General features: G+C 37.2%; 1 protein-coding gene across 7 annotated transcripts in view; it reads right to left on the bottom strand.

Moving 5' to 3' along the window:
- Positions 1–13,964, bottom strand: part of LOC139737672 (glutaminase kidney isoform, mitochondrial-like) — a 98,907-nt gene that overhangs the window by 11,081 nt on the left and 73,862 nt on the right. For 6 of the 7 annotated variants that reach the window (XM_071648347.1, XM_071648350.1, XM_071648353.1 and 3 more), the window contains one exon: positions 9,753–9,912. The exons of the other annotated variant lie outside the window; for it this stretch is intronic. The gene's annotated coding sequence lies outside the window, so the exon portion shown is untranslated. Of the gene's footprint in view, positions 1–9,752; positions 9,913–13,964 lie in introns of those variants that run through there. 7 annotated transcript variants of the gene reach the window in all.

Raw genomic sequence — 13,964 nt, 5'->3', positions numbered from 1 at the left:
ACTATTCAGAAACTCCCTTTTAGTATAGTGGGAGCAGCCCTGCCTTAAAGTGCAACATAAGTTGACGCAACAAATCTTCCACGTAAAATCTTAACCCCAACCTACCCAACTAGACACATTTTGGCCGAAATGCTGCTACTGTTGCTCATTAATGTCTTAAAAATAATGACTAAATTCAAACAAAATACTATCCAGACTTTCAGTTTCCTGACAGAATGTCTCCTTCAACCCCAGATCAAAGATGATCAGTCGCCTAGTCTTCACAAGTGATCTTTGAAAAGGATTACTTTGCATAACGAAAGATACGGCTTGCCTCCTTTACACTCCCAATTTGTTTTTGGTGTCATAATTTGCGCCAATTCTTAAATTGTGGTCTTTTCTCTTGTGCTCTAGGCCTACAGACAGACTGGGTTTTGTGTCAGTATACTGTAAAACCAAAAACATTGAAGGCATTTAGCTTTATCGAATCGGAGCCAACAGCCTTTTTTTTTAAATGAAAAAATTTTGAGTGTATATGTACTGGATTGTGTAGACAAAAACTCATGTGCGCACTTTCGCAAATAGTGGCTCCTCACACAACTCACAAAAGTTTCATGCATGTGAAAATTTCTGTTCTACAGCATTTGCATGATTTCAACAGGGCATACAACCTCATGCAGTAGGAGCCCTGCTATAATGTGAGAACAATTTGTTTCCCGACCCCTCCCAATTAAATGGGGGCCAACAGGAAAAGCACACTTATGTACAGTTTAAAGTACTGAAAACATTGTAAATTTTTTTGTGCATTTCGCACAATATGAAACTAGGGCGAAAATATACATACGCAAATATAATTTCTTGTACTATGCAATAGTATTGACCTCTTTGATTCTGCGCGATAAAAACAGAGCAAAACTCATTTTACCTGACAGAGGGCGTGATATAACACACACACAAAAAAATTTCACTTTCATCTCTTCATGTACTGTGGCCTTGAGAAGTGAATAAGACCCACTTGAACAGAAAGTGATAACCCACTGTAACTGCTGTCTACTGTATTTCATTGTTGCATTCATTGTTTCTGAGTGTTTGCACATCACTTGAAGACCGTGTACCACAAACCACTACAATTGAATACAGAATTAGAATCAGTCATTATTCACTGAAGAGCCATGATGTATTGTGGCCTTTTGATCAGACACAACTTAGGTGTTTGCAGTTTACATGGTCCAGTCATTTCAAACTCTTTGTCTTTAAACTACTTTTAAAAAAAAAATCTGAACATGTCTGAATAAAGGAATTACAAAGCACATGCATTAAAACCTTAAAGGACAAGTCCACCTTCATATACATAAGGATTGAGAGAATGCAGCAATATTAGTAGAACACATCAGTGAAAGTTTGAGGAAAATTGGTCAATCCGTTCAAAAGTTACGAATATTTTAAGTATCTGCGCAGTCACTGCTGGAAGAGAAGACTACTACAGTGTATGATGTCACATGCGTACAACTATATAAGGAAAATAAAAAGAGAATTTCACAAAACTTTACTTTTTGAATAAAGTGCACATTTCTTCGACTTGCTACTGTCGCATGTTAAGGGTAATATCATTCCCCCTGCCTTCTGAAAGAGAGAAGTCGAGTGTTGTTTTGTTATGCGAGAAAAATGGAAATATGTTGAATTTTCTTTATTCTTTCTTTATATCGTTGTACTCATGTGACATCACAAGCTATAGTAGTCTTCTCATCCAGCCGTGATTGAGCAGAAACTTCAAATATTCATAACTTTTCAACGGATTGTCCGATTTTGCTCAAACTCTCACTGATGTGTTCTACTAATATTGCTGCATTCACTCAACCCACATGTCTATGAAGGTGAACTTGTCCTTTAAGTAGCGCTGAAACATGATTTAAGACAATTACAGGGGAACTGTTATATCTGTACACTTTGAACACAATCAGAAATTTATAGCATTTACAAACATGTTCTGCTCTGATAGTGTTACGTACATGATATGACACAATGCAACAACAAAAAAATCTTATTCTTGATGCTTGTTTTCAATAAAAAGAAAATGTTTTAGAATTCACACATCATGTCGAAGCTGATACCTGCAATTCACTATGTGTGTTACTGAATATTCACATTGTCCGGTGGACGAGGAAAAACAAACGATTTTAGATAAAATGCTGTTCAAAGTACTCACACACATGAATATGGGAGGAGAGATTGTGGGACTTCGTCAATCAAGGGATTAGAGAGACTGCAGTGCAATGAAGCAAACTGGATTGGGTAGAAGTTGAATATGATTTGAGTCTCTGTAGTTGCTCACCCTACACACACAGATTTAACTGGAAGAAAGACATTAAGTCTGTCCCACTTTCTCAAAAAATACATGAAACTTTACACGTGCCATTGCACTATAAAGAAATAATTTCCTATGTATGAACATAACAAGTGAAGAGGAGACACTTTCTGTACGAATGGTGTGTAAAACAAAGAAAATGACATCCTCAGCAAAGGTGTTTTGGAGGCATAAATTAAGAATGGATTAAAACAAAAGAAATTAATACCCGTATCATTCTTTCATTATTATGTCATGTGCACAGTGCAAAGATTGACATGCAACACTGAGATCCTTATGCTTATGCACAATGCATCACTTTTCTGAGTTTCTGATTCAACAATATGACCAAAGTTTCAGTCAACGAATACAAAATATATTGGGTACGGGAGGAAAGTACCCCCATTCTTGTTCCTCAAACAATGGTACCAAAATAAGGGTGGTTCCATGTCCCTCATTCTTCAATAGAGACATCTTCCAAGCAATTAAAAGGCCCACATTATTTTCATTCACTTAAGCTAATTGGAGCTAGGATAATACTGAGCATACATATATGTAACACCTGCCAAGGTGTAGTCACTTTACTGCAAGCATGCAGCAATAATACATGCAGCTATACAGAGTAGTTATTTATCATAGTTCGCCAGTTTTGATACAGTGAATAGTTTCGCCCTGTGTTTGGTGTGGGACCAACATTTTTCCTCGCCACAAAGTATGTCTGCGCAAATTCTTCTTTGATTTTATTTGTGTTTTTGGCCCAAAAGCTATCTCGTACTAAAAGAAACATTGAATTCCCATAGGTACGCTGATGAAGGTATAGTTGGATTCAAACAATGTACCTCATTGTAAGCGGATTCTCATTACGCGCAGTCAGACTGGCAAATGATGGGGAAGTTTAAAATCGCGATCTTTAAGATCTCAGAATTTTGCCAATGCGACAGCAAACTTCCCATGAAACTTGTCATTAAACTTCCCATTCCACCTAGGGATATTTCCCCCTATGCCACTCCCACCGAACTTCTCAATCTTTTGCCTGTGTGAATGGACGACAAAAGATTGCGAGGAATTCACGATATTAAATTTCGCAATCCTTTGCAAGTCTGACCGCACCTTTGCATCCAACCTCGCTAGAACGGGACTTCCCTGTACTCAGTATTTTTCTTTTATATCAGCAGTTATTCTGAGACAGGATTAGTTACCATCACTGCCACACTGAACAATGCAATTCACTTTCAATTGTGCCATAAATAAATGATATTGAGTAAACATTCTGGAGAGAGTGAGTAATTTGATCTACCTGTATACAAGCATAAACATTAATACAGTGTTCACCAAGTATTCTGGGATTGCTTTGTCGGGAAGACTGTCATTGATTAAGCTGGATTATGTTAGCATGATTATGGCTCATAACAGCATCGCCTTGAAAGAAAATAGCTAATCACTAAAACACAGTTAAGTTTTGCCGAGGCTGTCTCAACATTTACCCTGTATCAGTCATGCAACAAATTATTATTTTTCCCCATAATTCACATATAAACATACTTCGGTTTTTAAATGAATGGTAACGGAGCCTCTTCTGTCCCATGGAAGAAACAATACAGACTGTTTGATATGCGCACTCCTTGAATACTGCAACATTTATAGTACTTGCGGCAGGCTAAGCTAATGGGAAGACAGTACTACTATAAGATCTGAATGCAATACACTTACAATATAATGAAGCTTACTAGAAATATCTGCATCTACACCAGGATGGCAGATGGCTTTTGATACAAAGTTTGCTTGTTTGAATGCTGTGCAATGAATTTTATGGTCCATTTACTTTGGGTCCACTTTCTTGTGATAGCTCGATCCTGGGGGGTATTTCATCAAGGGTTTGGTCAGATATATATATTTTTTCTGAGAAATTTGCTCTCTGCCATTCAGATGCAAGGATTTCAAAAACTTATAACAGTTTGTCAGAAAAAAAAAAATGTCTGACAAAATGCTTGTTGAAATGCCCTCTGGTATAATCTGACTATTTAAGCTTCCTACTCATTTTAAACTACTATTGACCATGTCCACAGACAAGTCGCTAACTACTAGAGAACAGTGCATACTGACAAAAGGTGAAAGTAATAACAGAGTCAAACTTCTATTAAAAAAAAAAATGCTAGAGAACAAAATTTTATTACTTACGTTTTCACTGTCATGAAAAATGAACTTATACATACATTTGGACAACCTTTAGAATCATTAATGACTAATTTCAATGCATTTCTTGGTAGTCATTTTCAAATATCCAAAAGTTTCCCCTGACCATAAAATCATGATTAAGATAATTATAACTAAAAAGACCATGAATTGCTTATCTACATAATATCTTATAAATTCAAATTCTAATAATTGTCTCGACCGAGTGCATGACTCATTCACAAAAGAAGTCCAGTTATTAGCCAGTCGTTAAGACAACAGACACTTCAACTCATAAAGGTGGGTGAAGAGTGAAGATGAGCTCCACACTCAGACTCTTTGAAGCCACCATAGCCATTCTGAGTGTCCTGATGGCTTCTATTATGAGTAGACTCCTTGTAAATATGTTACTGTACACTTTACATACAATACAAGCACGAACATTAGAACAGTATTGCATCTCAAACAGTTCAACAAGTGTACTTGCCCTTGTAACAAGTACTAGGTGTACTTTCATATATACAGGATGTTGGAGTTCTTGCAGCATGATATAAATAGCGAGAGATTTCAAATACTTTGAAATATATTCTATTTTTTTTTTGTTTCAATTCAGTCCACTTGTGTACTCGTCTCGTTTTTAATATCAAACATACAATATAGAATAGATATAAGCACACTTATATCCTTAATGGATGATAAACATAGCTAGAGTTTTCAAATATTTTTAAACACAATTTCTCATTCAATTCATACATTGTACATGTATGTGTTTCTGTACTCTTTGCTTTTCAGTATCACATACCGGGTCATAAGATAAACCATATATCGTTTGATCTATTTGTGTGTCATGGTGTAAACCCCCTGTGTGCCACATTCTGAGACTTCATAGCTTGAGCACTTTCAGAAAATATTTTTTTTTGTCTTGTTTTTTTAAAGCCATGTGGCTTTTCTATAGAAGCTTTTATACTAGTAATGTAGTACAGTGAAGTCGGAGAGAAAGCTTTGCAATGAAGTAAATTTTATGACAAAGCAATCATATGGCTATTTCTCCTGGAAATGGTCAGTGCTCAAAACATAACCCCAAAACAGACTGCAAAATTGTATTCAAGGTCATGACTATGCATACAGTGTACATCTATTAATAAGTCTGGGAAGCATGATTATTATTATTATTTTTTTTTTTTTAAAGACACAACCTCTCCAGGAATCAGAATTTACTCAAAAAAATCCATAAGCAATACCACTATTCAGTCACCATGCATCGCAAGCTATATGTGTGAGGAATGGAGTCGCACTTGATACGTATACTGTGTGTGTGGCATATTATGATTTTAATATCAATTGCAGTTTGTGCGCAAATGTGCGTCTGAGCAAAATATGTGAAGCTGGCAAGCCGTCAACTGAGTCGGGCATGCAAAAACATGGTACACAAAGAAAATATGTATCAGTAGGCGGCTCTGTGATACAGACACCATCAATGTACTACCAGCCATAGGGGTATCAATACATCTGTAACCTAACAGAGTACAATGACAACCCCCAGCAATAGCGAGCTTTCAATTGGCACGATTGATGTCATCTATAAAAAGACAACGAGACCCAATATCAGCATACGACCAGGTGAGGATCAAATCCATGTTGAAATCCTGCAATTGAATTGCTTTCACGGTGATTTTGCATGGTGAAAATGGGAATGTCAAGACTGATTTCTACCCTGTAAAGGCCACATCTGTTTACATATACAGCCGTGTATTGAGCATAAAAGATAGTCACAACAGGTACAGTGATCCAGCCAGCATGATGGGGCTGCCAGCTTTGATGGCGATATTCTAGGGTACTACAAGACACTAACTTTCCATGACCATCCATTAATTGGTATTATATTCCACATACTAAGAATCTTGCTATAAGATTGGTCAAGAGCTGATCACGTGATAAAGCGTAGTTTTGCCCATCACATCACCTGAGAAGAAAAGTTCGTTACACTCTATGATGATAGTCATTTTGTTTCGCTGATCTCTTAGTCCACACAGTCCTAATGCGTGATATAACTTACAATTTTTAGTACACGCGAAATAAAAGTGCGTTGCACTGTGGTCTATCATTTGACCTGGGTCAAGTGATAGACCACAGTGCAACGCACTTTTATTTCGGTGCCACGCACGGGGCACGGAGCAAATTCGTTGTTTTGTCTTCTATATGTGCATACGTCTAAAGTAAACTACGTAGCCCAAGCCCTGAGGATACCCTAAGACAGCTAAAACGGTTTCAGATGTGGAATAAAATGGGAATATCTAGGACCCTAGATGTGGAATATAAAGCTAATAATCAACTTTTAGTTTCAGGCAATGAGACAAACTATCACTTCCTCGGCGATCTGAATGTGTACGCTATCTTTCCTCAGCTGCGCTTTGGAAAGATAGCTACATCCAGATCGCCTCGGAAGTGATAGTTTGTCCCATCACCTTCACCAACGTTGATTATTTGCTTACTATATACACCATATATTTAGCAAGTCTAATTTTTTTTTTGTGAATTGGAAGTTTCCAACAATTTTACAAGTGGCTTAAATTCACAGTCATGGAGCAGAGTAATGAACAGAGAAATGTATGTGTGAATGTTGCATTCATGTCAAGATCAGTCTTAATATTTCTGCATGTTGTTACAATTAACATCCACCTTGCAAAAACTCACAAAATATATAGTGTATACAGTACTTTTAACAAATCATAAGTAGAGTGGGACTCTGACACCTTTATTCACAAGATACTGTAAAACACAATATTTTCGCGACATGAAATTTTCACGAATTGGAGCCGAAGGCTTTTTTCCCGGCATGAAAATTTCACGAGTTGCTTCAAACATTCAATGCGTATAGTGAAAACAAGAACTTTCATGTGCATTTTAATTTCGCGAATCTTGGCTCTCGCGAAATTAAAACGCACGTGAACATTCCTCGTTTTACAGTACATTACTGAGTTCAGATTTCAATTCCTTAATCTTGAAGTTGAAAGGATGGTTTCAAAAGCTGGTGAAGTTCACCATCATTCTCCTGATTCTACAATGCATTATCCATGCATGTAATCACAGTGATCATGAGACCAGGCACAGTGTAGTCTCGCCAAGCGTCATCAATATCAAAACATTTTTTTTTTTTTCCCTGTGGGACAGGGACTTGCGTGGGATGATGCCACGGCTAAAAAATGTTTGTGTTCTAGATTGTGTCAATTGGGCAAATTGAAAGCTCTCTATCCATGGAGGCACTGCCTAACATTGTACATGATTGTTTCTCACAAGAGTATGGTCCCCAGCACGGCTATCTCTCCTGAAAACTATCTTCTAAGAGTCGAAGTAGAAATGCAGAATTCCCTAAAATATGCCCAAAAAATTTGGAGAGAACACTCTGCATAGTTTGTAGATGTCAGAGAAATATGTGTGTAATGTGTGTAATGACGGCAGGAACATCCGTATAAGGTGCTGAATGGGATGCAATTTCTGGTTTGTAGCGCACACATTAATGATCGTTCGCTGTTAAAATAGGACTACATTAAAATGAATAATATGGGCAGAAGATATCCCTGACAAAATGAAAAGCAGTGTTCCCTGAGCTAACAGGCACGTGAGAATATTCTGCAGTTTAGGCTAATTGAGGCGACTTGTGTACCATGGTCATTCCTCTCAAATGTGAGCTGCTATAACACACATGGCCTGGAGAGCTGATAAAACTGAAGCTATATTCACACACACACACATTAGCCATGTGTGGTGTGAACGACATGTGAAGAAACCATCTATATCTTTTTAAAATCCTGTAATATCATACACCTTGCCACCCATTGGCTATGATGACAAATATTGTACAAATAATGCACAGGTGAGAGTGCTTTAGTGGAGATTGAGCACACTTGAAGGTGCAATGTATCTACCATGGTGCATGTTGCATGGTGTTGTGAATACCCAAGAGTGAGCTGCATCTCTACTAACATCACAAACTCAAACCTGTGCATTATCTATTTTATAACATGAGTCCAAAATTAATAGCACTTTTCATGTACCTTTGAAATGAATGGCATATTCTATGTACCTTTATGGGTGAATACCAGTAAGCTACAAGTAGAACTTGTTCAAAAGCCAAGATGTCCGAAGATGTTTGTTCCAAACACTTGGCAAACACTGTATACACGCATATATGTGACCCTGCACCTCAAAACAAACAAAAAGTCGCCAGACATGACTTTTTAGTTAAGACCATATTCTAAAAGAGCAGACATTAAGCTTTAAAATGATGTTTAACTCAAATCAAATGGACTCTCCTAACCTATCTAAATATTGGAAAGAAAGCACAAACTCTGGAAAAGTGTGAACTGAGAAAAGAGGCTCTGAAGTACAGTGTCTATTCAAGCGCTTAATCTTTACCAAACCGTGCTGGCTGCGCGATGAATGTTACAAAAAACAGGAAGTAAAGCATCAGAGTAACAACAATGAAGGGATTATCAGATTAAACTGAAATTAGACATGCCTCATTAACAAATTCTGTCCATAATCAATGTCAACTTTCAAAGCAGTAGCACTATTCTTTCAAAAGTTATTAGAGTTGAAAGTGAAGAGTGTGGACAAGGTGTTTCAGAAATGAAAAAGGGATTCTAAAGACACCTAATCACACTATTCTACCAAAAATGTTCGAGATAAACTGCTAAAAACCACACTTTCCTGCCCGTTTTATGATACCAAATTTTAGCATAATGTAAAAGAAGACTCGCTTTTTCAGAAAATATGAAAAAGTCAAGTTCGGCTAGGTTGACCCATTTCACTTATTTTCAGTCCTCACTCAAAATCAGTGTGTGCGACTTTATGTTCGTTTTGAGGTGCACGGTCACATATGGTACATGCACGCACTAGAAGAGTTTACAGAAATAAGTGACTGAAAGCATGTGATGCGCTTGTAACTACTGACTGAGTGCACACTGCTAAAGTATGCATTGTGACATCAGTGAGCCTGCAGTTATGCTTTTTCAGTAATGTCCCATAAGATGACACGCCTTGCTGTTACGCTTTTTCATTGCACACTTTTTGCACGGCTGTGCATGTTAGTAAGAAAATAAGGAGCACACACGTAACTCATTTCAGCACTGCTGATTGGCTACATTCTTGAACCCATTCTATAATATGTCTCTTTGCATCGTGCAAAAAAAAAAAAAAAATAGGAATAACTCCTGTGCGTGATTGCAACTTGAGGTGGAGCTGGGCTGTAGCTGGGATGGAGCTGGTATGGAGCTTCTGGCATTGCTCTGGTGGGACAGGGAAGGCAGTATTCGTGGGTCCTCTTTGGACAGATGGAAAGCTCTTTGGGGGGTGGAGTCACCTGTACAGTCCACACTGGTGTTCCTCTCTGGATCCAAAGACCTCTCCAATAATGCCTGTGGTAGACAGTGAAGATTAACAAATGTGTACTATAAGGCAAGATATTTTCGCGGCATGAAATTTTTGCAAATTGGAGCCGACAGCCTTTTTCATGGCATGAATTTTCGCAAATTGCCACAGACATTCAATGCATATAGTGTAGACAAGACCTCTTGCATGCTTGCATGCTTTTTACTTTCTGCATTCACTCAGTGACACATGATATTTGAAAAATCAAAACGCACACTAACGTTTCTGGTTTTAGAGTATATAGACAATGGTACAATAATATCACACTTTCACATCATACTGATTGCATTCATTTAATTTATTGTTGTTTCACATTTCCAAATATCGCACAAAGATGAAGCATTTAATTTTAGTGTGTAGGAGAAGAAATAATTACATTCACGAACAAATGAATTAATACAAGAGGTTAGGAACCTTCAAAACTGACAGCACAATTATGGGATTATTTCTCGCAGAAGAGCGAGACATTCAAGTTAAAGGACAAATTCACCTTAACATACATGTGGTTTGAGTGAATGCAGCATTATACGTGTGTAAGTAGATCACATCAGAGATATTTTGAGGAAAATCCGACAGTCCACTTAAATGTCATTATTTTTTTAAGCTTAAGCACTGCCATCGCTGGATGAGAAGACTACTACTGTTTGTGATGTCACATGCATAGAATGACATAAAGAAAATATAAAGAAAACTCAACATATTTTCACTTTTCTTCCATAACAAAAGAGCACTTGACTTGCTTCTTTCAGAAGGCAGGGGGAATAATATTACCCCTAACATATGATCAGTAGCAAGTCAAAGGAATTTGTACTTTAAGAAAAATAAAATTTTGTGGAAACTTTTTTCTAACGTTCTACACATGTGACATCACAAGCTGTAGTAGCCTTCTCATCCAGTGAGGACTGCACAGAAACTCTAAAAATTCATAACTTTTGAATGGATTGTCCGATTCTCCTCAAACTTTTACTGTGTTCTACTGATATTGCTGCTTTCACTCCATCCACATGTATATAAAGATGAACGTGTCCTTAAAGAAATTACAATTACAATAGATTAAAGGGTGTGTACAGTTTCAGAAATTACAATACATGTATACTAGAGGAGAATGTGATTAGATAGAAGAGGCAAATAATGACACTTGAACTTTCAGATCAATAGATCAGACCATATTATTTCATGAAATTTTTGACTCTATAAAGGAAGGTTCTGGTACAATACACATTGTCATCTGCACATTTCACCATCTTGCATTTTGGAAATGAATACTTTAACTCATTTACAATTCCAGACAACAACAACAGCAACCAGAGTCTTAACAACAATATGCATTTGGCAACACCAACAACAGCAACTTCTGGAGTGTTTGCACAGCAATTAAAAGAAAGTTGAGTGGTCTGCAGTACAAACTGATCTAGAAAGATCACCAGGAGGCCTCGTTAGTAGGGCATGTATGTAACCAATCACTGACTCCAGTTCATCACTGTGCTCTAACTGGTGGTAGGAAGATAATGTTCCCTTTGAATGCTGTAAATGCTGTAATATAGTTTGTACATTTGTACCATGGAGAGCATACCAAATGCTTAAGTGTATTATCATCTCATCAGAATGTCTTGATGGGCTTAAAGGACAAGTTCACCATCACAAACATGTGGATTGAGTAAATGCAGCAATTTCAGTGGAACACATCAGTGAGAGTTTGAGGAAAATTGAACAATCTGTTCAAAAGTTATTAATTCTTAAAGTTTCTGCTCAATCACTGCTGGACAAGAAGACTGAACTACAACTCATGATGTCACATGTGTACAACGACATAAAGAAAATATGAAGAAAAATTAACATATTTTCACTTTTCTCACATCAACAAAAGAACATTTGACTTCCCTCTTCCAGAAGGTAGGGGGAATGATATTACCCTTAACATCAGTCAGTGACAAGTCGAGGATTTGTGCACTTTTTTTCAAAAAGTAAAATTTTGTGATAAAAATTATATCGTGCTACGCATGTGACATCATACACTGTAGTAGTCTTCTCATCCAGCAGTAACTGTGCAGATACATGCACTTCAAAACTTCATAACTTTTGAACGGATTATCCAATTTTCCCCAAACTTTCACTGATGTGTTGTACCAATATTGCTGCATTCACTCAATCCACATGTCTATGAAGGTGGACTTGTCCTTTAAACTGACCTCTGTAAAAATAACATAAAAGTTTGCCTCATGACGAAAAGTAAGTGATCGCTTGGTATGACAGGTAAACTAGATACGTAGGAATAATACGCTGGTCTGTGATTTGAGAAGAATGATGGTCGCGGAGGGTGTATCTGCGTTTTCACACTGTTTTGATTGAATGTTTACTGATACGTAGATCCTTGTCATCATCAGGAAGCAAAGATGATACACTGGACATTTTAGCACTGTGATGGTGGGAGATATATGAGTAATGATCATCACTGGGGTGTAGTTAGCCCTTACATCAACACGAAAATTATATAGGACTTTTTTTTTTACTGCTTTGAATGGAAGTGTAGATAGCCTTTGCCTTGTTGCACAACCTACATCCCCATTTACAGTGTATTGCCATGAAATGAGTACGAAGTAATAAACAAAAAGAGAAAAGAAAAAGTCACATGGTTTTAATTTACCAGGTTGTATGAAAATACATATTTTGGGTCAACAATATGATTCACATTTATAGGCATTTTCCAAAGGAGGAATCCATTCTTTATTCAGTCTGTAGTTTGGAAATATTGAACTGTGTGAAAGCAGTGTTTTGTTGGCACTTCTGTGGGCTTGAGTTTCTTTGGCTTCATGGTTTTCTTAATCTCTCATTTGCAAAGCATGTTAATGAGTGCATAAATTCTATAAGACCACTGATCAGCAGTTTGGCTGAAGCATTCTTGCTCAGAGGAAATGGTGAATGGTGTTTGTTGAAAACTGTTTACTCTCATGTGTGAAAACACACAAAAATACTGTATCTCTCAAGATATACATGTTCATCACAATGTGAAAATCAGTCCTGCTTAATTAAAGAAAAAAATAACTGTTGCCATAATTGGCCCTTTGCAACATGTGTGAACGTCGAGCAAAGAAACCATCCTATGATGTAACTCACCATAATAGGTCTGCACACACTCGTGCGCATGAGGTCAAGTTCAGCTCATTGTTCAGGCACACACAGTCTGGAGATTAAGAAGCCCCTTCAATTTGCAGCCAGGTGTATTAGTTTTTGGTTTTGTTTTGCTTTTGTTTTTTGCTTGGGTGAACAGTAGCATATAACATCAATTTGCATATTGCAATGCAAAAAAACTGATATCTCCTGGGTGTGGCTACTGACTGCGCTGAAGACACCGCTGAAGACTAAGTGTCTTACTGATAGTATACCAGTAAAGATCAGTAATTACAAATAGAGGACATTGTACAGCAAGATACTTTTGCGGCATGAAATTTTCCAAAATTGGAGCCAACAGCCTTTTTTCTTGGGGGGGGGGGGGGAGGACATTCAACATATATAATGTGGACAAAAACTTTTGTGTGCATTTGAATTTCTTAAATTTTGGCCCTCGCAAAATTTGCAAAATCAAAATGCACATGAACATTTCTGGTTTTAGAGTACTGACCACCATTCAGCCATGCTATTCAGTATGCAGCTTTTTTTTTTTTAAATCCTAGAAAGTCTGTTTTTAGTATTGATAATAGTCTGTTTTTAGTATTTGATAATATTGCAAGAGGGACAAGTAAAAGCCAAACATGATGGTTGTTTGGGATCAGTACAAAATCTTACGCTTCCAAGATAGCTCAATATGCCTATAAATCAGGGCTCACATACAAAATACTTTATTTTGCCCCCAACTTCTCACACTAACCAATACATGCTATTCAAAGATTATGCGCCTGCATACAGCTACCCAGTGACACATATTTGCTCTATTTTGCATATCATATATCATTCTGGTCTATTTCTGACAACACTAATAAAACATAAAAGTTGACTAGAAATCAGTTTTCATGGTGTACTGAAACCAGTGACATCTCATCAT

Source organism: Diadema antillarum, unplaced genomic scaffold (genome assembly GCF_040938485.1).
Source record: "Diadema antillarum isolate AM-2024a unplaced genomic scaffold, OU_Dant_1.0 seq00000698_RagTag, whole genome shotgun sequence".
Classification (NCBI taxonomy): domain Eukaryota; kingdom Metazoa; phylum Echinodermata; class Echinoidea; order Diadematoida; family Diadematidae; genus Diadema; species Diadema antillarum.
Note: the sequence above shows the minus strand (reverse complement) of the source record. Positions and strands in the feature narration are given on the sequence as shown.